This window comes from Pelophylax lessonae (assembly GCF_965119305.1).
Source record: "Pelophylax lessonae genome assembly, chromosome: 10".
NCBI classification, from domain to species: domain Eukaryota; kingdom Metazoa; phylum Chordata; class Amphibia; order Anura; family Ranidae; genus Pelophylax; species Pelophylax lessonae.
Genome location: NC_138777.1, coordinates 23,056,772 through 23,083,467, shown reverse-complemented (window position 1 = coordinate 23,083,467; position 26,696 = coordinate 23,056,772). Strand labels below are relative to the sequence as shown.

The 26,696-nt window shown below is 41.8% G+C and overlaps 1 protein-coding gene across 1 annotated transcript in view; it reads right to left on the bottom strand.

Moving 5' to 3' along the window:
• The window catches only part of CD82 (CD82 molecule), a 141,327-nt gene extending 123,975 nt beyond the window's left edge, over positions 1–17,352 (bottom strand). Inside the window, exons 1-2 of the mRNA XM_082270315.1 lie at positions 17,284–17,352; positions 17,167–17,230 (exon numbers count right to left, since the gene is read on the bottom strand). The gene's annotated coding sequence lies outside the window, so the exon portion shown is untranslated. The remainder of the gene's footprint in view (positions 1–17,166; positions 17,231–17,283) is intronic.
• Positions 17,353–26,696: the final 9,344 nt, after the last annotated feature.

Here is a 26,696-nt window from a genome sequence, read left to right as displayed (position 1 = left end):
TTTGCATCAGGGTCCTCAGCCCCCTCTCCCTTTTTTCGCATCAGGGTCCTCAGCCCCCTCTCCCTTTTTTCGCATCAGGGTCCTCAGCCCCCTCTCCCTTTTTTCGCATCAGGGTCCTCAGCCCCCTCTCCCTTTTTTCGCATCAGGGTCCTCAGCCCCCTCTCCCTTTTTTCGCATTAGGGTCCTCAGCCCCCTCTCCCTTTTTTCGCATCAGGGTCCTCAGCCCCCTCTCCCTTTTTTCGCATCAGGGTCCTCAGCCCCCTCTCCCTTTTTTCGCATCAGGGTCCTCAGCCCCCTCTCCCTTTTTTCGCATCAGGGTCCTCAGCCCCCTCTCCCTTTTTTTGCATCAGGGTCCTCAGCCCCCTCTCCCTTTTTTCGCATCAGGGTCCTCAGCCCCCTCTCCCTTTTTTCGCATCAGGGTCCTCAGCCCCCTCTCCCTTTTTTCGCATCAGGGTCCTCAGCCCCCTCTCCCTTTTTTCGCATCAGGGTCCTCAGACCCCTCTCCCTTTTTTCGCATCAGGGTCCTCAGCCCCCTCTCCCTTTCCGCATCAGGGTCCTCAGCCCCCTCTCCCTTTCCGCATCAGGGTCCTCAGCCCCTTCCCTTTTCGCATCAGGGTCCTCAGCCCCTTCCCTTTTCGCATCAGGGTCCTCAGTTACTCCCCACATTTTCTGTACCGTGGCAGCTTGGTAGCGGACAGGCAACTTGGAAGATCTAAAAAGGAGGCAGACTTTTGTCCCCTTCTGAATGCTAGGACTGCCCTAATTGCTGCCTGCCCTGCATTAGCAGCATGCATATCCATGGTGTTGGTGGCTGGCCTGCCTCCCCATGGAAATGTATGACGCTGTGCAAAAATATCAGGAGCAACATGGCACCCCTGGCAACCGTAGATGGAATACCAGGGTGCCGTGGCACTCTGGTTGAGAAGCGCTAAAGTATTACATATACTAAATATTCCATGTGGCTTCTTTGTGATTTCAGGAGCCACAGTTGAGACTTGCTATATCTCATAAGTTGACCAGAACTGTCTTAGGGCCCGTTAACACCTGTCCGTTCTGATGCCTTGTGTGAAGTATTAACGGGTTTTAGGTTTGCTGTTAAAGTGGTTGTAAAGGCGGAAGTTTTTTTTTTTTTTATGTTATTGCATTCTATGCATTAAGATTTAAAAAAAAAAAAAAAAAAAAAAAAACACAAACCTAATACCTGAGCTCATCTCGACCCTGCGATGTTGCAGAAGAGTCTCGGCTGGCTGGGATTTTCCCTTCTGATTGGCTGAGACACAGCACCGGGCGCCAAACGCCCCGGTTGCTGTCAAAGTCAGTGAGCCAATCAGGAGAGAGGGGGGAGGGCAGGGCCGAGCTGTGGCTCCATGTCTTAATGGATACACAGAACAGTGGCTCGACTCGGTGCCCCCATAGCAAGCTGCTTGCTGTGGGGGCACTTGACAGGCGGTCCGTTCTCATCCGATTCCCCCATAGAGAACAGCGGGGATCTGACAGCTCCGTCTCTGCACACAGAGCGGAGACGGAGCGGTCATCCGACTGCTCAGTGAGGATCGGTGGATCGATCCCCCACTGAGCAGAAAATGGAACAGACAGGATCGGACACGTGTGAAAGGGGCCTTAAAAAAAAAAAAAAAAAAGGGAAAACTAGTCAATTGCAACTGTTTTTGTTTTGGGTATTTTTAAAGCAAAAAAAATAATGGAGACTTTAAAGCAGAGTTCCACCCGCTTATCTGCTCCCCCCCCCCCCCCCAACTCCAGTGCCACATTTGGCACCTTTTGGGGGAGCGGTTACCTATCAAAAACAGGTAACCGCTCCCACTTCTGTATAAGGTCGCCACAACGGTCTATGTCAGTGATGGCGAACCTTGGCACCCCAGATGTTCTGGAACTACATTTCCCATGATGCTCATGCACACTGCAGTGCAGTTGAGCATCATAGGAAATATAGTTCCGAAACATCTGGGGTGCCAAAGGTTTGCCATCACTGGTCTATGTCACTTCCATACAACCCCTCCTCCTTCCCCCCACTGCCTTCTGGGAGACACACAGAAGGCAGTTAAACTAATATTTTTTTTTGTGTAAATCCCCATTAAGGAGGCATGGCAGGGGGTGTGACTCATGCCTACATACTTTTGTTAATAGGTGCTGGTCATAAATAAAAGCATATTCTGCTTACTGCTACTTTAATTACAATGCAAACACTAATAATTGGCTTTATAAAGTAAGTGTTCCTGCGAAAAAAAAAAAAAAAAAAAATAGGTGTCCCTTGTTCTCATCCTAAAAAGTTGGGCGGTATGAAATATACAGACTCCTGCTTCGTACCTAAACTCCATTTAATGCTGAATAAACTACATTTTTAATGTATCCTAAATAGAAAAACTATCTTTTAGATAGATTTTTACCCCAAAAGTATTTTATTAAAATAAAAGTAATAAAAAAAAAAAAAAAATCAAAAATCTGATTTAACCACTTGCCGACCGGCACACGACTATTTACTGCGGCGGTCAGCCCCTCACAGGCAGAGCGACGTAGTACTACGTCGCTAGCCTGCGAGGGTCTAGGGAGCGAGCGTGCGCCCCACGGGTCACTCGGCGATCATCGGTGCAGAGGGAGAAAGGCTGGCAGCTAATGTAAACAAAGCCGCCTGTCATTCTCCCCTGTGTAAGAATGGTGATCATACGGTTCTACTATGTAGGATCGTTGATCACTGTTCCTACACCTCAAGCCACAGCCAATCACAGTTAGAATCACGCCCCTAGGGACACACCTAACCCCTCCCTCTCAAAAAAGTTAACCCCTTCACTGCCAGTGTAGTTTTACAGTAACAGTGCATATGTATAGCACTGATTAGTGTAGAAATGTCACTGGTACCTCCAAAAGTGTCAAAAATGTCAGTCAAGGGTCCGATTTGTCCGCCGCAATGTCGCAGTCCCGCAAAAAAAAAAAAAAAAAAAAATCGCAGATCGCCGCCATTACGCGTTAAAAAAAAATCAACAAAAATCTTTCCCTTTGTTAGTAAACGCGATAACTTTTGGGCAAACCAATCAAAATACGCTTTTTGCGATTTTTTTTACCAAACGTATGTAGCATAAAACAAATTGGCCGAAAATGTTAAAAAAAATTTTGATTTTTACATTTTTTGGGGGGGGAATTTCATATAAAAAAAATGTGAAAAATATTGTTATTTTTGCAAAATTGACGCTCTTTTTGTGTTTATAACGCATGATCAAAAAAAAAAAAAAAAAGTCGCACAGGTGATCAAATACCACCAAAACAAAGCTCTGTTTGTGGGAAAAAAGGACATCAAATTCGTTTGGGTACAGCGTCGCACGACCGCGCAATTGTCCGTTAAAGTCACGCAGTGCCGAATCGCAAAATAGGCCCTGGTCAGGAAGGGGGTAAAATCTTCCGGGTCTTAAGTGATTAAATGTAAAAAAAAAAAAAAAATTTTTTTTTTTTTAATAATCATCAATTTTTATCCACCCTGGCAGAAACCCATGTGATTTGGGATGCCACTGACATTTTTCGGGAACGTAGCACACCACTACTCATAGTAGTCCATTACCTGGTGCTGCAACCCATGTGCATATAGATGCTATTGATACTTCTCCCCAATGTAATGCACCACAACGCACAGTAGCGATTTACCGTACGTTGCAGTGTGCTGCAACCCATGTGCATATGGATGCATTTGACATTTTTCCCGACAGAGCATGACCATGTACAGTAGTGAGTTACCGTACGTCTCGGTACGCTGCCACCCATGTGCATCGGGGTGCTACTGACCATGAATGGTGCTCCTGTATGCCAATGCATTGCAGCACGTGTTCCCACAATGCCCCACACTGGTAAGGTGTGAGTGGGGTCCGTAGAGTACTGGAATAACCACTTCTCTAACAAAACCTCCCCGTGTTCACTCAGCTTAGCCAAAGGTGATTTTTGGGGGATTTCCTATGAGCTCACACAATGCAGGCTTGATCTGAAGTCTCTTATTAGAATTCAAACGCTTTCCCAGATTATGCTTCCTGAAAACTTTTTACCGTCACTCTTCTGTTTCTAAAACACTTTAACATAATAGATTTCACAACTCACTTTTTCTATTGCTGCTAATTTCCAGTCCCTTAGGGGAATAGGTTACCAAGAAATGGAAGCTTGGACGCACACAGCACTTACTAAACAAATAGAAGTATCCAAGCACACATCTGGGCCTAGAGCTTCGCTAGAGTCTAAGATATGGCCACAGATATTATTATACAGATTTTATATAGCACCAACAGTTTACGTAGCACTTTGCAACATAAATATTTATATACAGTATCTCACAAAAGTGAGTACACCCCTCACATTTTTTGTAAACATTATATTATATCTTTTCATGTGACAACACTGAAGAAATGACACTTTGCTACAATGTAAATTAGTGATTAATGTCTACACCGCTGGCAACAAAAGTGAGTACACCCCTAAGTAAAAATGACCAAATTGGGCCGAATTAGCCATTTAACCTCCCCGGTGTCATGTGACTGGTTAGTGTTACAAGGTCTCAGGTGCGAATGGGGAGCAGGTGTGTTAAATTTGGCGTTATCGCTCGCACTCTGTCATTCTGGTCACTGGAAGTTTAACATGGCACTTCATGTCAAAGAACTCTCTGAGGATCTGAAAAAAAGAATGGTTGCTCTACATAAAGATGACCTAGGGACCAGGGGTGTCCAAACTACGGCCCTCCAGCTGTTGCGGAACTACACATCCCATGAGGCTTTGTAAATCTCTGACATTCAGACATAACTAGGCATGATGGGAATTGCTGCCCCCCCCCCCCCTCCTATCCAGGTGTACAAGGGAGCCGCACAGACGCCCTGGAGCATGGGGCCCGGTTGCAATTACAACCCCTGTAGTTACGCTCCTGTGTTTGACACCTATTGTATACACCAGAAGTCTCCAAACTATGGCCCTTCAGTTGTTCAGGAACTACAATTCCCATCATGCCTAGTCATGTCTGTGAATGTCAGATTCTGTCAATGCCTCATGGGACAGCTGGAGGGCCGTAGTTTGGAGATCATTGGTGTGAACGGAAGAGATAATTCATAAGGCAAATTTCCTTATCTATGCGTTGTGCAACGGGTGCCCAATGGGGCCGGCATGAAGAGCTCCAGTAATTGACTCTTCCAGTTCAACAGATCCTTAAGCATAAAACTAATAATTTTAGTTAGAGTGGAGTTCCCCTTCGTAATGTTTGTAAAGTGTAGCAGGGCTGATAAAACTCCCCTTGGAGTTTCCAATCCGGCCTTTATTACAAGTTAATGTTTAAGTGGTTGTGTATCTAATAATGTGGAGAGGCCGGTCAAAGGTGGGCAAAGTTACAAAGAAAATAAAGGAAAGCTTTCATGGGTGAACTAGGAGAGGCTGCCAGTGCTTTCGCTTCTGAAAATGCTAGCTGCCCTGGTCATCATGCCGACTCTTCCTTTGTTGGTTACTAACCTGGGACAAGAAAGAAGATCAGGAGTTTTAACCACAAACCCGATTCAAAGAAAGTTGGGACACTGTACAAATTGTGAGTAAAAAAGAAATGGATTAATTTACAAATCTCATAAACTTCTATTTTATTCACAATATAATATAGATAACATATCAAATGTTGAAAGTGAGACATTTTGAAATGTCATGCCAAATATTGGCTCATTTTGGATTTCATGAGAGCTACACATTCCAAAAAAATTGGGACAGGTAGCAATAAGAGGCCGGAAAAGTTAAATGTACATATAAGGAACAGCTGGAGGACCAATTTGCAACTTATTAGGTCAATTGGCAACATGATTGGGTATAAAAAGAGCCTCTCATAGTGGCAGTGAGAAGTCAAGATGGGCAGAGAATCACCAATTCCCCCAATGCTGTGGTGAAAAATAGTGGAGCAATATCAGAAAGGAGTTTCTACGAGAAAAATTGCAAAGAGTTTGAAGTTATCATCATCTACAGTGCATAATATCATCCAAAGATTCAGAGAATCTGGAACAATCTCTGTGCATAAGGGTCAAGGCCGGAAAACCATACTGGATGGCGGTGATCTTCGGGCCCTTAGACGGCACTGCATCACATACAGGAATGCTACTGTAATGGAAATCACAACATGGGCTCAGGAATACTTGCGGAAAACATTGTCGGTGAACACAATCCACCGTGCCATTCACCGTTGTCGGCTAAAACTCTATAGGCCAAAAAAGAAGCCATATCTTAACATGATCCAGAAGCGCAGGCGTTTTCTCTGAGCCAAGGCTCATTTAAAATGGTCTGTGACAAAGTGGAAAACTGTTCTGTGGTCAGACGAATCAAAATTTGAAGTTCTTTTTGGAAAACTGGGACGCCATATCATCCGGACTAAAGAGGACAAGGACAACCCAAGTTCTCAGCGCTCAGTTCAGAAGCCTGCATCTCTGATGGTATGGGGTTGCATGAGTGGGTGTGGCATGGGCAGCTTACACATCTGGAAAGGCACCATCAATGCTGAACGGTATATCCAAGTTCTAGAACAACATATGCTCCCATCCAGACGTCGTCTCTTTCAGGGAAGACCTTGCATTTTCCAACATGACAATGCCAGACCACATACTGCATCAATTACAACATCATGGCTGCGTAGAAGAAGGATCCTGGTACTGAAATGGCCGGCCTGCAGTCCAGACCTTTAACCCATAGAAAACATTTGGCGCATCATAAAGAGGAAGATGCGACGAAGAAGACCTAAGACAGTTGAGCAACTAGAAGCCTGTATTAGACAAGAATGGGACAACATTCCTATTCCTAAACTTCAGCAACTTCTCTCCTCAGTCCCCAGACGTTTGCAGACTGTTATAAGAGGGGAGGCCACACAGTGGTAAACATGGCTTTGTCCCAACTTTTTTGAGATGTGTTGATGCCATGAAATTTAAAATCAACTTATTTTTCCCTTAAAATGATACATTTTCCCAGTTTAAACATTTGATATGTCATCTATGTTGTATTCTGAATAAAATATTGAAATTTGAAACTTCCACATCATTGCATTCTGTTTTTATTCACAATTTGTACAGTGTCCCAACTTTTTTGGAATTGGGTTTGTAGATTGGTGGAAAAACTTGATCCAAGCCAATGGCTCACTATTGGAGCCAAAGGATTAGTAAGACAGCCCATCAGCTAGTAGTTTCCAAGGAGGATGTTTTAAGACATTGCTTAACTTTTTCAACACAGAGTAACCCTGAAATAACTTTCTGGTCTCAGGGAATCCCTGCTAAACATGATTAGATCTAAAACCTGTGGTCATTGGGAAAACTTAGAGCCGGTTCACACTATTACGACTTGCCAGGCTGACCGTCGGGTCCATTGAGTAGTACAGGACCGTTTCTAATAGGAGCGACAGAAGTTGCTCCGACTTAGAAAAAGGGTCCTGTACTACTTCGGGGCGACCTGTAAGGCGACTTGCATAGACATTCATTAGATGAAGTCCGTGCAAGTCGTGCCGAAGTCGCGCTGCGCGAGACTTCACAGGTCGCCCCCGAAGTTGGAGCGACCTAGTGTGAACGGGGACTTACATCCCAGCAGATAGCTACAAAGATCAATGGTGTCAGTGGGAATTTATCTGAGAGGCATTGCTCATGGAACCCCTAGCAACCTCTGGAGGAGCCTTATGGCACTTTTCCACTGCAAGTACCGGCTCGGCTCTACTCGGCCCTGCTTGGCCCGGTTTGCTTTTCCACTGCGGTACCGCATGGTATAGTGTCGGAACGGTTCGGTACGGTACGGTATAGGTTTGCTTTTCCACTAAAGTAGTACTAAAGTTAAGTGGGTGGAATAACAACGGGGTGGGTGTGATTCTCTGACCAATCAGTGTCTAGTAGTGACTGCATGCAAAGGATTGTGGGATATGGTACCAGTTTGGTACCTGTTGGAACCACAATCGAGTAGGTACTGTTTTTTCAGAGCCGTACCGTACCATACCGTTCGGTTCCATGCAGTGGAAAAGCAAACCTATACCGTACCGTACCGAACCGTTCCGACCCTATACCATGCGGTACCGCAGTGGAAAAGCACAAAAGCATGCCGAACCGGTACGGTTCTATGCAGTGGAAAAGCGCCATTAGGGTACGGGCTGGAAACCGGGCTGAGAAACCCCATTTTAAAATGAAGCTGTAACTTTAAGGCCCCTTTCACACAGGCGGACCGTTCAAATCCGCCTGTCCGTTTTTTTTGGCTGATCTGAACGGTCCCCCCCATGCATTCCTATGGGGCATCAGATGGCAGCGGAGTCATGTCCACTGACATCCGACCCGATCCGATCCGTCAAATCTGGACAGATGGAAACCCTATTTTCCATCCGTCCAGCGGATCGGACGGGATCGGATGAGAACGGACCGACGGTCCGTTCCCATCCGATTTCCCCCATAGAGATGCATGGGGAACTGACAGCTTTGTCTTCGCACACAGCTGTCATCCTTCTGCTCAGCGGGGGATCGGCGGCTCGATCCCCCGATGAGAAAAGCGGACTCCGTTTGACGGACATAGTGTGTGAAAGGAGCCTAACTCTGCACCATTTTAACCCTTCTGTCCAACCAGTGAACAACAAGCAAACCTTGCAAGCTCAAAACACAGTGGCCAAAGGTTAGAGAAGTCTATCACACCTATATGAGCTTGTTGAACATCCAAGTCTATGTCCATAGTCATATACATGGAATTGACCTTCTGATGAGACTCGAACAGCCTCTGCTCTTCTGGGAAGGCTTTTCACAAGAGCATATGTGGGGATTTGCAGCCATTCAGCCAAAAGGACAATTAGCAAGGTCCGGTACTGATGCTAGATGAGAAGACCTAGCTCACAATTGGCATTCCAACTGACAAAGATGTTGAGTAGGGTTGAGGTCAGGGCTTTGTGCAGGAAACTCAAGTTCCTCCCCATCAAACCATGTTTTTATGGAGTTGGCTTTGTCCACAGAGGCACAATCATGTAACAGAAACACATTCAGCCAGAAGAACATTTGTGAGGTCAGGTACTGATGTTGGATGAGAAGACTAGGTTCACAACTGGGATTATAATTCACCACACGTGTGGTTTGAACACCGTTTAAATACGTGGAAGCGACTTGTGTATGCGGTCCCTTCTGTGCGCGAGCTCGGAGGGACGGGGGGCTTTAAATTATTTTTATTTAATTTTTTTCTTGTTTATTGTACCTTTTATTTTTACATTGTCCCTTTAAAAAAATAAAATTTGATCACCTTTATTCCTATTACAAGGAATGTAAACATCCTTTGTAATAGAAATAAGCAGGACAGATCCTCTTAGGCTGCATTCACATGTCAGCTTATAATCGCGGGCAGAACCGCCGCGGTTCCGCCCGCGATTCGGAGATTTATTGCAAATCGCGGGACGCCTAGCGTTGCCCGTTGATTTGCAATAGCCCCCCAAATGCCGAGCGATGTTGCCGCGATTTACGCCCGCCGAATCGCGGCAACATCGCGCAAACAAAATCGCGGGACGCAATACGCTCCAAAGAAGCTCTTGTACTTTTTTGGAGCGTATTGCGTCCCGCGATTTTGTTTGCGCGATGTTGCCGTGATTCGGCGGGCGTAAATCGCGGCAACATCGCTCGGCGTTTGGGGGGCTATTGCAAATCAACGGGCAACCCTAGGCGTCCCGCGATTTGCAATAAATCTCTGAATCGCGGGCGGAACCGCGGCGGTTCTGCCAGCGATTATAAGCTGACATGTGAATGCAGCCTTAAAGCGGTAGTATCCCGCTTTTTTCACTTTTAACTACAGGTAAGCCTATAATAAGGCTTACCTGTAGTTACAATTAATATCTCCTAAACCCGGCTCGGTTTAGGAGATATTACCACTGCATGAAGCCGCTGATGAGTGCGGCGCATGCGCTCTGAAGGTCCGGGGGGGCACATGCGCGGGAGTGACGTCATCGCGGCTCCGGCCAATCACAGCGCCGGAGCCGCCGAACCCGGAAGAGACGCCGAGGGATCATGTCAGCGCCCACAGCGGTGTCCGGGGGTCCGTGTCGGGGCTTCGTTCTAAGGCAAGTGTTTCATAATGAGCTAGTATGCGATGCATACTAGCTCATTATGCCTTTGTCTTGCAGGTTTTTTTGTTTTTTTCTTGGATGAGTTTACTACCGCTTTCACACAGGCGGACCGTTCAGATCCGCCTGTCAGTTTTTTTTGGCGGATCTGAACGGTCCCCCCATGCATCCCTATGGGGCATCTGATGTCAGCGGAGACATGTCTGCTGAAATCCGATCCATCAAATCTGGATGGATGGAAATCCTATTTTCCATCTGTCCAGCGGATCGGATCGGATGAGAACGGACAGACGGTCCGTTTCCATCCAATTCCCCCATAGAGATGTATGGGGATCTGACAGCTGTGTCTCCGCACACAGAGCGGAGACGGAGCTGTCTTCCTCCTGCTCAGCGAGGGATCGGCGGATCGATCCCCCGCTGAGAAAAACGGACTCCTTCCGACGGACGGAGTGTGTGAAAGGGGCCTTAATGTGAGATCCGGGGTCAAAAAAAAATGCATGCGATTTTACCACAAAATTCACAGCACTTGTGCCGTGATTTTACTGCAAATTCAGAGATTTTGCCCCGATTTTACCACAATTTTACAGTGCTTAGTGTTTTTATCATAGGTTATGCGGCTCAAAAAACTGCATCAAAAAAGTAACACAGATGCATTAATGATGTGTTCTTGCTGCGTTTTCAATGCATTTCAATAGGGAGGTGCATTTTTTTTTTTTTTTAACAAACCAAAAATGCAGCAAGCAAAATTTTTAATACCACAATAGAAGCTCAAAAGACCAGTATGAAGACATACATATAATTAAAAGCAGTACATTTTTCTTTCTAAAAGGTGCCAATAATGGCTGACGATAAATTCATATTCATTGAAATTATTTAAAAAGTTGAAATATATATATATATATATATATATATATATATATATATATATATATATATATATATATATATATATATATATATATATATACACACACACACATACATACATACATACATACATACATACACACACACACACTTTTCTTTTTTTAAATATATAAAAAGTTGAATATATAAATGAAAAAAAATATATATTTTTTTTTTTATTTATATATTCAACTTTTAAATATTATATATATATATATATATATATATATATATATATATATATATATATATATATATATATATATATTATTTAAAAAGTTGATTATATAAAAAAAATTATATATATATATATATATATATATATATATATATATATATATATATATATATATATTTTATATATAATCAACTTTTTAAATATATATATATATAATAATATTTAAAAAGTTGAATATATAAATAAAAAAAAAAAATATATATATATACACACACACACACACGTATGTATGTTTTTTTTATTTATTTATATATTCAACTTTTTAAATATATATATATATATATATATATATATATATATATATATATATATATATATATATACACACATACACATATACATATATTTTTTTTAATTTCTTTTTTGTTTTGTTTTTTAAAACCTGTCATTTTCAGTTTCCGGCCAAGTGCATCCTGTATTTTCGATTTTGGCACCAAAATTTCCATTTGTTCTAAGGCTGGCCAGAGATTATGCAATTTTCTTTCCTTCAACTACGGGTTAAACTTGAAGGAGAGGAAATTGCTTGATTTCCCCATTCACACAGTCAGTGTTGATTGGGAATCCCTCTTGAGGTTTCCCCACAGTCAGAATACAATGGACGCCGCCAGTGATCACTTTAAAAAAAAAAAAAAAAAAAAAAAAACCAGACTGGTTGTGCTGAAGTTGATCAATTGATTGGCGTCAGAACACCCAGCCTGCCCAGAGATAATTCTAAATCATCTGGTTCCTACTGAACCATCCTAATTTTGATCTGTCTAAGGGCGGCTTAACCCTTCTCCACTCTGTCCAAAGCTGGAAAAACTTTTGCTTAGAAGTTTCATTTATAACTCATCCAACCAGTTCCTGCATCAGAATAGTAACAATTGTGTTATCTCCCCTCTCTAATTGCTGATAACAATGTCTTGGTAGTCTCTGGCCCAGACCAGCACAGAGCAGATTGGGGCTGCAACTGCAAATCTCTACAGCTCAGTGAAGGATTGCAGAATGAAAAGGGAAACAGCCGCTTTCCCGGGACGGATTCCAGCTGCACCTGTGTAATCCGACTCTATTCCGGGAAAGGGGCGGGGCCACAGGTGAGCTTCTCCCAGGTAAACAAGAGAGGGCCACTCCTACATAACACAAGGTCAACCAGGCAAGCAACAATAAGGGATTTTTTGGTGACGTTTTAAAGGGGTCAGGAAGAGTTTCATTTCTAAAAATATATTAGACGTTACTTTGCAAATAAAATTACTTTCAGTGTTTTTTGTTTACTGGCTTTTTGGATATTGGCAAAAGCAAAAGATCACATGACAAGACCACAAAACTTATAAAATATAAGACAGCAGATATTATTTACCAAAATGTAAGTATTATTACCCAGCCCAGTATAGAAATCGATATCTCACATTGAATGTTTATAGTGTATGTGCAGGTCAAAGCAATAGGATATCCTAAATACAGATCCCTCCAGCAGCAGTCTCCGACCATCTCCTGTGCCGTGCCCCGCTCTCCGACCATCTCCTGTGCCGTGCCCCGCTCTCCGACCATCTCCTGTACCGTGCCCCGCTCTCCGACCATCCCCATGTACCGTCCATACCCCGCTCTCCGACCATCTCCTGTACCGTGCCCCGCTCTCCGACCATCTCCTGTACCGTGCCCCAATCTCCGACCATCCCCATGTACCGTCCATACCCCGCTCTCCGACCATCTCCTGTACCATTCATGCCCTGCTCTCCGACCATCTCCTGTACCGTGCCCCACTCTCCAACCATCTCCTGTACCGTGCCCCACTCTCCAACCATCTCCTGTACCGTGCCCCACTCTCCAACCATCTCCTGTACCGTGCCCCACTCTCCAACTATCCCCATGTACCGTGCCCCGCTCTCCCGCCATCCTCATGTACCGTTCATCCCCATGTACCCTTCATGCCCCGTTCTCCCACCATCCCCATGTACCGTTCATGCCCCGCTCTCCGACCATCCCCATGTACCATGCCCCGCTCTCTGAACATCCCCATGTACCGTGCCCCACTCTCCAACCATCCCCATGTACCGTGCCCAGCTCTCCCCCCATCTCCTGTACCGTGCCCCATTCTCCGACCATCTCCTGTACCGTGCCCCATTCTCCGACCATCTCCTGTACTGTGCCCCATTCTCCGACCATCTCCTGTACCGTGCCCCATTCTCCAACCATCTCCTGTACCGTGCCCCATTCTCCGACCATCTCCTGTACCGTGCCCCATTCTCCGATCATCTCCTGTACCGTGCCCCATTCTCCGATCATCTCCTGTACCGTGCCCCATTCTCTGACCATCTCCTGTACCGTGTACCGCTCTCCGACCATCTCCTGTACCGTGCCCCACTCTCCGACCATCTCCTGCACTGTCTTGCAGTTTCTGACCATTTCCTGTACCGTGCCCGCAGTCTCTGACAAATGTCTGTAATAATATTTTTATGTAACATTAAGTGTGGACCCTGGGGGGGGGGGGGGGATTTAGGGGCTGTAGTTGAGGCCTCCTTTATCTATGACCCGGATCACCACAGGTCTAAGCATCAGGATGGGTGAAGAGAAGGGCAAAGGGGCAAGATTTACTCCAACCAAATATAGATATGAAGATGATGAATAAAATTCCAGATTTGGGTGGAGTGACCTTATAATGGGCGTACACATTGTGTGGAATTCTGGAATGTGTCCACCTGCTAGAATTATGTCTTCCATAACGCTGACTTATCATCCCAGAATCTCTCCGCTGTTATTAGGACAAACAAAAAATATATGAAGCCGAGCCAAAGTGTTTACCAAACCTGGAGGAGGATCCCGAGCACACAGTCATCCCATAAAGGGAGAGGTCTGGAATCTCCACTATGTGCTGTGGATGGCTCCCACCAGACCGATGGGGCCCCGAGCCAGGATGTACACGGTGCGTTCTTCCCATGTGTGACGGGGTCATGGCAGTCACATGTTCTCTATACACCCCCCCCCCCCCCAGTTCACAGAGCCATCACTCCTCCGAGAGTAGTAAAATGATGGAATGTTCTGTAAATAGAGCTCAGTATATACAGTACAGAGATGGATGCACAGTGCCTTGCAAAAGTATTCATACCCCTTGAAATTTTCCACATTTTGCCCTGTTACAACCAAAAACCTAAACATATTTTATTGGGATTTTAGGTGATAGACCAACACAATTTTTTTTACAAATAAATATGTGAACAGTGTGGTGTACATTTGTATTCACCCCTCTTCTTTACTCTGATACCCCTAACTAAAATCTAGTGGAACCAATTGCCTTCAGAAGTCATCTAATTAGTAAATAGAGTCCACCTGTGTGTAATTTAATCTCAGTATAAATACAGCTGTTCTTTGAAGCCCTCAGAGGTTTGTTAGAGAACCTTAGTGAGCAAACAGCATCATGAAGGCCAAGGAACACACCAGACAGGGTCAGGGATAAAGTTGTGGAGAAGTTTAAAGCAGTGTTAGGGTATAAAAATATATATCCCAAGCTTTGAACATATCACGGAGCGCTGTTCAATACATCATCAGAAAATGGAAAGAGTATGGCACAACTGCAAACCTACCAAGACATTGCCGTCCACCTAAACTGACCAGCCGGGCAAGGAGAGCATTCATCAGAGAAGCAGCCAAGAGGCCCATGGGGACTCTGGAGGAGCTGCAGAGATCAACAGCTCAGTTGGGAGAATCTGTCCACAGGACAACTATTAGTCGTGCGCTCCACAAATCTGCCCTTTATGGAGGAGTGGTAAGAAGAAAGCCATTGGTGAAAGAAAGCCATAAGAAGTCCCCTTTGCAGTTTGGGGGAACCCAAGTGGAGGACACAGCAAACATGTGGAAGAAGGTGCTCTGGTCAGATGAGACCAAAATTGAACCTTTTTGGCCTAAAAGCAAAACGCCATGTGTGGTGGAACACTAACACTGCACATCACCCTGAACATGCCATCCCCACTGTGAAACATGGTGGTGGCCGCATCATGTTGTGGGGATGCTTTTCTTCAGCAGGGACAGGGAAGCTGGTCAGAGTTGATGGGAAGATGAATGGAGACAGATACAGGGAAGTCTTAGAAGAAAACCTATTAGAGTCTGCAAAAGACTTGAGACTGGGGCAGAGGTTCACCTTCCAGCAGGACAACGACCCGAAACATACAGCCAGAGCTACAATGGAATGGTTTACATCAAACCATAATCATGTGTTAGAATGGCCCAGTCACAGTCCAGACCTAAATCCAATGGAGAATCTGTGGCAAGACTTGAAAATTGCTGTTCAGACGTTCTCCATCCAATCTTGAGATATTTTACAAAGAAGAATGGGCAAAAGTGTTCCTCTCTAGATGTGCAAAGCTGGTAGAGACATCCCCAAAAAGAATTGCAGCTGTAATTGCAGGGAAAGGCAGTTCTACAAAGTATTGACTCAGGGGGGTGAATACAAATGCAGCCACGCTTTTCACATATTTATTTGTAAAAAAATGTTGAAAACCATTTATCATTTTCCTTCCACTTCACAATTATGTGCAACTTTGTGTCGGTCTATCACATAAAATCCCAATAAAATACATTTACGTTTTTGGTTGTAACATGAGAAAATTGTAAATTTCAAGGGGGTATGAATACTTTAAGGTGCTGATGGGTGTATATCTCTGTATATAGAGAGCAGTATACAGGGTACAGTGATGGGTGTATATCTCTGTATATAGAGTGCAGTATACAGGGTACAGTGATGGGTGTATATCTCTGTATATAGAGTGCAGTATACAGGGTACAGTGATGGGTGTATATCTCTGTATATAGAGCTCAGTATACAGGGTACAGTGATGGGTGTATAATTCTGTATATAGAGTGCAGTATACAGGGTACAGTGATGGGTGTATATCTCTGTATATAGAGCTCAGTATACAGGGTACAGTGATGGGTGTATATATCTGTATATAGAGCTCAGTATACAGGGTACAGTGATGGGTGTATATCTCTGTATATAGAGTGCAGTATACAGGGTACAGTGATGGGTGTATATCTCTGTATATAGAGCGCAGTATACAGGGTACAGTGATGGGTGTATATCTCTGCATATAGAGCGCAGTATACAGGGTACAGTGATGGGTGTATATCTCTGTATATAGAGCGCAGTATACAGGGTACAGTGATGGGTGTATATCCCTGTATATAGAGTGCAGTATACAGGGTACAGTGATGGGTGTATATCCCTGTATATAGAGTGCAGTATACAGGGTACAGTGATGGGTGTATATCTCTGTATATAGAGTGCAGTATACAGGGTACAGTGATGGGTGTATATATCTGTATATAGAGCCGTGTAGGGAGCACACAGTATACTCGATACAGTCAGTGTACAGAGTGTGGCTCGGGATCCCCATGTAGAGTAGGGAGCACACAGTATACTATATACAGTCAGTATACAGAGTGTGGCTCGGGATCCCCATGTAGTGTAGGGAGCACACAGTATACTATATACAGTCAGTATACAGAGTGTGGCTCGGGATCCCCATGTAGTGTAGGGAGCACACAGTATACTATATACAGTCAGTATACAGAGTGTGGCTCGGGATCCCTATGTAGTGTAGGGAGCACACAGTGTACTATATACAGTCAGTGTACAGAGTGTGGCTCGGGATCCCTATGTAGTGTAGGGAGCACACAGTGTACTATATACAGTCAGTGTACACAGTGTGGCTCGGGATCCCCATGTAGTGTAGGGAGCACACAGTATACTATATACAGTCAGTGTACAGAGTGTGACTCGGGATCCCCATGTAGTGTAGGGAGCACACAGTGTACTATATACAGTCAGTGTACAGAGTGTGGCTCGGGATCCCCATGTAGTATAGTGCGCAGTGTAGACGTGTCTCGGATTAGATCCCCGGATACACACAATGTATACAATGTATCAGAGGAGGAAGTTCCATTCTCTCCTCCCCTATGGGGTGATCGGGGTCCCCGGAGGATACAATGAAGTTACCTGAGTGTAGCGGTGATGTGTTCTCTCTAACCAGGATCGGATCGCTGTCTCTTCCCCGGATCGGATCGCTGTCTCTTCCCCGGATCGGATCGCTGTCTCTTCCCCGGATCGGATCGGTGTGTCGGAGCTCCGTTCGGTAGGAAGACAGAAGACGTTCTGAGAGCCAAACTTCCCGACTCACCTCCGACAAAGAGCCGGGGGCGCCCTCTACTGACACCTACTGGCCGTGTCTAAGAATGACATTCTGCTTTCACTATACTGCACTCTCCTGTCCTATTTATATATTGTTGAATTAACTTTACTATACTCTACTCTACTCTACTATACTTTATTATACTATACTATACTATACTCTACTGTACTGTACTATACTCTACTATACTCTAATATACTATACTCTATTGTACTATACTATACTCTACTATACTCTACTATACTTTACTATACTCTACTATACTGTACTATACTATACTTTACTCTACTATACTCTAATATACTATACTATACTGTACTGTACTATACTATACTCTACTATACTCTAATATACTATACTATACTGTACTGTACTATACTATACTCTACTATACTCTACTATACTCTAATATACTATACTCTACTATACTTTACTATACTCTACTGTATTGTACTGTACTATACTATACTTTACTCTACTATACTCTAATATACTATACTATACTGTACTATACTTTACTATACTATACTATACTATACTATACTATACTATACTATACTCTACTGTACTATACGATACTATACTACACTCTGCTCTACTATACTCTAATATACTATACTGTACTATACTCTACTATACTATACTCTACTTTACTAAACTATACTCTACTATACTATACTGTACTGTACTATACTATACTGTACTATACTATACTCTACTGTACTATACTCTACTGTACTGTACTATACTATACTCTACTGTACTATACTCTACTCTATCTACTCTACTATACTATACTCAACTCTGCTATACTCTACTATACTATACTCTACTGTACTATACTCTACTATACTCTACTATACTATACTCTACTATACAATACTTTACTGTACCATACTATACTGTACTATACTATACTCTGCTGTACTATACTATACTATACTTTACTATACTCTAATATACTATACTATACTGTACTCTACTATACTTTACTATACTCTACTGTACTATACTCTACTCTAATATACTATACTATACTATACTATACTATACTCTACTGTACTCTACTATACTCTACTATACTATACTCTACTGTACTATACTATACTCTACTATACTCTACTATACTATACTATACTCTACTCTACTCTATCTACTCTACTATACTATACTCTACTCTGCTATACTCTGCTATACTTTACTCTACTGTACTATACTATACTATACTCTACTCTACTCTACTATACTCTACTATACTATACTTTACTGTACCATACTATACTGTACTATACTCTACTATACTATACTCTACTATACTCATACTATACTATACTATACTATACTATGCTCTAACTGTACTGTGATATACTCTACTATACTCTACTCTACTCTACTATACTATACTCTAATGTACTATACTATACTATACTCTACCTCCACTGTACTATACTATACTATACTCTACTCTAATATACTATACTATACTCTACTATACTATACTGTACTCTACTATACTTTACTGTACTACACTATACTGTACTCTACTGTACTATACTATACTATACTCTACTGTACTGCACTATACGATACTATACTCTACTGTACTATACTATACTATACTATACTCTACTCTACTATATTCTAATATACTATACTATACTATACTCTACTATACTGTACTGTACTCTACTATACTTTACTATACTCTACTGTACTATACTCTACTATACTATACTGTACTGTACTATACTATACCTTACTATACTATACTCTACTATACTATACTCTACTCTACTATACTCTAATATACTATACTGTACTATACTATACTCTACCATACTATACTCTACTGTACTATACTATACTCTACTCTACTATACTATACTCTACTATACTATACTATACTATACTGTACTATACTATACTCTACTCTACTGTACTCTACTATACTCTACTATACTATACTCTACTGTACTATACTCTACTGTACTATACTATACTCTACTCTACTATACCATACGCTACTATACTATACTCTACTGTACTGTACTATACTATACTCTACTATACTATACTATACTCTACTATACTATACTATACTATACTCTACTCTACTCTATCCACTCTACTATACTATACTCCACTGTACTATACTATACTATACTCTACTCTGCTATACTCTATTATACTATACCCTACTATACTATACTGTACTGTACCATACTATACTGTACTATACTCTACTCTACTATACTCTACTATACTATACTGTACTCTACTATACTATACTCTACTCTACTATACTATACTATACTCTAACTGTACTATAATATACTCTACTCTACTCTACTCTACTCTACTATACCATACTATACTAAACTATGCTATACTAAACTATACTCTACTGTACTATACTATACTCTACTCTACTATACTCTGCTGTACTATACTATACTCTACTATACTCTACTCTACTATACTCTACTATACTATACTCTACTATACTCTACTCTGCTCTACTATACTATACTCTACTCTACTATACTCTACTATACTATGCTCTACTCTACTCTACTATACTCTACTCTGCTCTACTATACTCTACTCTACTCTACTATACTCTACTCTACTATACGCTACTGTGCTATACTATACTCTGCTGTACTATACTATACTCTACTATACTCTACTCTACTATACTCTACTATACTATAATCTATTATACTCTACTCTACTGTACTATACTATACTCTACTCTACTATACTCTAATATACTATGCTGTACTATACTATACTCTACTATACTATACTCTACTGTACTATACTATACTCTACTCTACTATACTATACTATACTATACTATACTATACTGTACTCTACTGTACTCTACTATACTCTACTATACTATACTCTATTGTACTATACTCTACTGTACTATACTATACTCTACTCTACTATACCATACGCTACTATACTATACTCTACTGTACTGTACTATACTATACTCTACTGTACTATACTATACTCTACTATACTATACTATACTATACTCTACTCTACTCTATCCACTCTACTATACTATACTCCACTGTACTATACTATACTATACTCCACTGTACTATACTATACTATACTCTACTCTGCTATACTCTATTATACTATACCCTACTATACTATACTGTACTGTACCATACTATACTGTACTATACTCTACTCTACTATACTCTACTATACTATACTGTACTCTACTATATTATACTATACTCTACTATACTATACTATACCATACTATACTATACTCTAACTGTACTATAATATACTCTACTCTACTCTACTCTACTGTACTATACCATACTATACTAAACTATGCTATACTAAACTATACTCTACTGTACTATACTATACTCTACTCTACTATACTCTGCTGTACTATACTATACTCTACTCTACTATACTCTACTATACTATACTCTACTATACTCTACTCTGCTCTACTATACTATACTCTACTCTACTATACTCTACTCTACTATACTCTACTATACTATACTCTACTATACTATGCTCTACTCTACTCTACTATACTCTACTCTGCTCTACTATACTCTACTCTACTCTACTATACTCTACTCTACTATACGCTACTGTGCTATACTATACTCTGCTGTACTATACTATACTCTACTATACTCTACTATACTATAATCTATTATACTCTACTCTACTCTACTATACTCTACTATACTATACTTTACTATAATCTACTATACTATACCCTACTATACTATACTCTTCTGTACTATACTCTACTCTACTATACTATACTATACTATACTATACTATACTATACCATACTATACTCTAACTGTACTATAATATACTATACTATACTATACTCTACTATACTATACTAAGCTATGCTATACTAAACTAAACTATACTATACTCTACTCTACTTTACTCTACTCTACCCTACTCTACTCTACTCTACTCTACTCTACTCTACTCTACTCTACTCTACTCTACTCTACTATACTATACAGCCATCTGTAACATAGGACAAAAGGGGCAACTACCCCGGGCCCAGTCATTGTTGTGGGACCCAAAACAGCAGCCCCTTGAACCTGCACTGTCTGCAAATAGTTGATAAGTGAATTCAGGAGGGCCCAAGAAAATGTTTGCCCAGGGTCCAATTAATATTAACGACGGCCCTGCTATACTATACTATAGTAAATAACGCTACCATTCTATATTAAGTTACATTATGTTACAATATAAAAAAATATACTAAATAATCTTACATTATATAATATTATATTACAATATATTTTACTTAAATATATTATACTTTACTATAGTACAGTATTTCTCAACCTTTTTTCAGTCAAGATGCCCTTCAAAATTATGGACAATCTTAATCACCCCATTTAAAATGTAAAAAAATATTCCAATAGTTTTACACAATGCAGCAACATCTACACATAGGACACCCAATGTTAGAGGTGATTTATTTTTCCAAAGTAAATACACTTTTGCACACTGGTACTGACTAGTATTCCAATGTTTCTCTTCTCCCTCAATTTCTCTCCATCAGTCAGCTAATGTGACTAAGTGACCAGTGTCTAAAAAGTGGTAATGGTGCACAATGAGAACCCGTGGGGTTGTGTAACTAAAAGGCAGGTCAACTTTCTGGCTTGTATATAATCCTTGCTACATTTTTTGGCAATTTTGCCAAGGCAACCCTGAAGAAATCTCAAGGCACCCTGATTGAAAAAGGCTGATATAGAATACTATATTATATTATATTTCACTATATAATATTACATTATATTATATGATATGATATTATATTAGTTTACATTATATTATACTATATTATTTTATGTTAAATTCTATTTTACTATACTATATTTTGGTATATTATATCACATTGTATTGTATTACAATATATTACATATACTATACTATATAATATTACATTATACTATATTATAATACAATATAATTTACTACTATATAATATACTAAATAATATTATATTACATTATATTATATTACAAAATATGATATTATATTATATAATATTATATTATAATATATTTTACTACATTTTATTATATTACATTATATTATACTATATTGTTTAACCACTTTAAGACCGGAAGGATTTGCCCCCTTCCTGACCAGGATTCGGCACTGCGTTACTTTAACGGACAATTGCGCGGTCGTGCAATGCTGTACCCAAATAAAATTTATGTCCTTTTTTCCCCACAAATAGAGCTTTCGTTTGGTGTTATTTGATCACCTGTGCGATTTTTATTTTTTGCACTAAAAAAAGAGCGACAATTTTGAAAAAAAAAAAAAAAGCAATATTTTTCACATTCTGCTATATGACATTCTCAAAAAAGAAAAAAAAAATTAAAAATCTACATTTTTTAACATTTTAGGCCAATTTGTATTCTGCTACATATTTTTGGTAAAAAAAAAAAAAAAAAAAAATCGCAAAAAGCGTATTTTAATTGGTTTGCGCAAAAGTTATCGCGTCTACAAACTACGGGAAAGATTTATGTCATTTTTATTGTTTATTTTACTAGTAATGGTGGGAATCTGCGATTTTTTTGCGGGACTGCGACATTGCGGCGGACAGATCGGACCCCTGACTGACATTTTTGACACTTTGGGGGGGACCAGTGACATTACTACAGTAATCAGTGCTAAAAAAATATGCACTTAATGGCACTGGCAGGGAAGGGGTTAACATTATGGGTGATCAAGGGGTTAAATGTGAGCCTAGGGGAGTGATTCTAACTGTGGGGGGGGGGGGGGGCGTGGCTTCTGAAATGACTATAGAGACATGTGATCCGATGTAGAAGGATCACATGGGCTCTATGATCATTCCAGGGAGAAGAACGGTCAGCTGTGTTTACAACACCTGGCGCGCTCGCCCCCTAGCCTCCTGAGAGCGAGCACCATACATGTACAACGATTCACCTGGGGGCTGCTGCCTGCCGCAGTATATCTGCGGCAGGCGGTCGTAAAGAGGTTAATGCTACATTATATTATACTATATTAAACTACATTATACCATGCTATATTATATTATATCCTATACATTTGCAATAACTCCTGTAACACTTGCCTAGACAGGTGTTGTTGTCAGTCAAACAGTCTATAAAATTCAACAAGGCCTCATTTACAATTGCGTTTGGGGGAGTTAATAGAAACAAGTGGTTGGGCCTCATTTTTAATGCCCACCCAAGCTGCAAGGGCAGACATACGAGGGTATAAGCATGCCATGGACATAAGGGTTTGTATTGCAGTGCTGCAAAATATATCTCCCATGTCACATTCAAAATGGGCAGTATTGCCATTCAAGTGAATGTGGCCATGCCACTACCACTCCATAACCATACGCAATGCATGCGATTGTGGGGCACTGGTGGAGATGTTTAGGCGTTAAAGCAGGAGGTAAGGTGGTAACATAACACTGACTCACCATCCGTCAAATGCCCTTCTAAAATTGATTCAGAATGCTCTGGCTGTAAATGGGACGGAAGAGCAGGGGAGGACTAGGCCAGGGAGCAGGGGGTCAATTGCCCCCTGGGCCGCTCTGATGCCCCGTTAAAAAGACTGCACCGCTTCTGCCACAGACATGCCTAAAGGATTTCTGGTGAAGAGAAGTAAAAAGCCCCCACGGCTGACCTAATGAGTGCGGGATGAAGACAAGGACAGAGCGCAGGCCTCCCCCCAGCATGGATGGTGTAAACTGTGTCTGAGCAGAGGCCGATTCCATGCCCCACTGGAGACTCTCCTCCTCCAAGAAGCCCCGACCGAGCTGTCCTAGGTCCCCCCAACTGCCACCCTGCTGGCCAGGTTGGGAACCCAGAATTGGTCAGTGAGTAGAGAGTACCTGGAGCGGAGCTTCAGCCTGGAATGGGGGTCAGGAGGGGGACAAGAGTGGGAGGGGGGCCGAGTCGCTGCACCATGGGCCTCTGGTTTGTACTTTCCCCCACACAGAAATGTGTCACAAAATGCAGCCAAACACAAACTGGACTTTCTGGACCTGCAATGAAGCACATCTTCAGAGAGCCTGCTGCTTCCAAAGAAATGCAGTGCAGAGCAGGTCAGGGTATTCACACTACACAATTGAAGTAAATAGAAAACTGCTGATCTGCACCTTGATGTGTGCTTCAAATGAATGTCAATGGTAGCAAGGATAAGGGTCTAGTATACATTTACGGGGGGACTCCACATCTTTTTTTTTTTGCGTGGTCCCTTCTTCTGTAGAATACAAGGCCACATGTCCTGCAGAAGAAAAACAATTGGGGTCCCCCCCCAAAATTACCACTAGACCCTTATACTAGATAAATGTTTGGTTTGGATTAGGGGGACCTTAAAAAAAAAAGTTCCACCAAATCCATATTCTTGATAAAGGTCTTTTACGGATTTAGAGGGAGACCCTGGGCAAAAAGAAACTAATTTGTGGTATCCCCCCCCCCCCCAAATTTATACCAGGACTTTATCTAAGCATGCAACTTGTCTGGACAGGAAAGAGAGGGGCAGCAAGCATGTACCCTCTTGTCAGGAAAGAGCTCACCTGCTGGTGGCACTGTAGCTCCCAGATCCATAAGCTGCAGTTCCAGTGTCCACCAGCGGGTGTCTCTCAGTAGTCAGAAGCGAACATCTTATGCAATCAGTCATCACCTGATGCTGGTTGCAGGAAGTATATTTAAACCCTGTGTATGCTTCTTCTCACTGCCTTGGTATTGTCTCCATGTGCGCCTGACCTGCATGCCTGTGTCCCTGTATCCTGATCCTGATCCTGATCCTGATCCTGGACTCTGATCCTGACCCTGACCCTGCAGCCTGATTCCTTCCTTCCTGTTTGCTTACTCCGTCTCCTGCAACCCTCTCTCTGTTCTGTCTTGCTCCCAGCTCCCTCTGCTTGATCTCCCGTGTATGACCCCGGCTCTGTTACTATTACTATTCATTTATCCTGTTTTGTATATATTTGGTTTGAGCAGTTGTTTGCTGTGTGTCACTATTGTTTGGGTATCTGATTGGATTTACACAGTTATAGTTTTCTGGAGGTGCGTTTACATTTGTGTTATTCACTTATTTTTAAATAAATTATATTCTTTACACCTTAATTATGTCTAATGTTCTCTGTGTCAGTCCACACATTTCTGGTCACACCTGTTGCTGACACCTCTCCTTTTGATTTACACCAAGCCACATGCCCTGAACATGGGGAGGGCACATTGGTGGTGGTGGTGGGGATTCTGGCAAGGCACCTTGTCTCTAAGTTTATGGGGACAAGGGGCTCTTCCCCAAAACCCTGTCCCGGTTAAATTAGGGGTCTGTGGGAGACTTATTGGAATCTAGAAGCCCCCTTTAAAATAAGAGGGCCCCCCAAGTGACTGAGTAAGGAGTACATATTAGCTCTTTTTATTCATTCACAAAAATGAGGCCAGTACTCCCACACCAAGTTCTTTATTAAAAAGACAGAACAAAAATGTCCCGAAGGAATCTCGCCATAAATGAAAGTTCCCTGGCCAGCAGCTAAATGCCAGCAAACTGATCGGTGTCACTGGTTGACGTCATTGACAGATATGGTCCTGACCATATTTGGTCAATGACATCACCCGGGATACCTGGCCAGTTTGCCGACATTTGGCAGCCAACTGGAGAGCTGTCATTCATGGCAAAAGTTTGTTGGGGCGCAGGAGCAATGTACACGGATTTGTCACATTTGACGGAGTTGGCATGTTCTCCCTGTGTCTGTGTGGGTTTCCTCCGGGTACTCCTGTTTCCTCCAACACTCCAAAGACATGCTGGTAGTTTAATGATGTGACGGTACTCACTGTCACTGGGAGTGAAAGACAGATACTTAATGGCTTGGATATCTTCAAATGGGTTCTGTTTACACTTATGATAATGTGTATTGAACTTCAATGGCAGAGACAGGCTTTCCCTATTGGGGAAAAGGGGAAAGGGGATGGCGCTGCCCAGAAAAATACTGTATAATAGACATGTCTATGGACATTTTTGGCTACTTGGGAAAAAGAAATTACACAGTTTTTTCCCCTTTTTCCCTATAGTTATTCAAATAACTTTGGTTATATTTGAGGGAGGCTGCAGCCTATCCATCACACCCACCTCCATTTCCTTAGCGCGGAGTATACTCTCTTTAGGCTCTCCCTATTGTTTGTGTATTGAGATGTGATGTGGATTCTGTTAAACCTGTCTGTCCCATTGTTAAATGTTAATGAACTCACATATTGTTTCTGTCCAGATGGCTAGATAATTAGTTCAGGTTATTTCTATTTCTGTATAC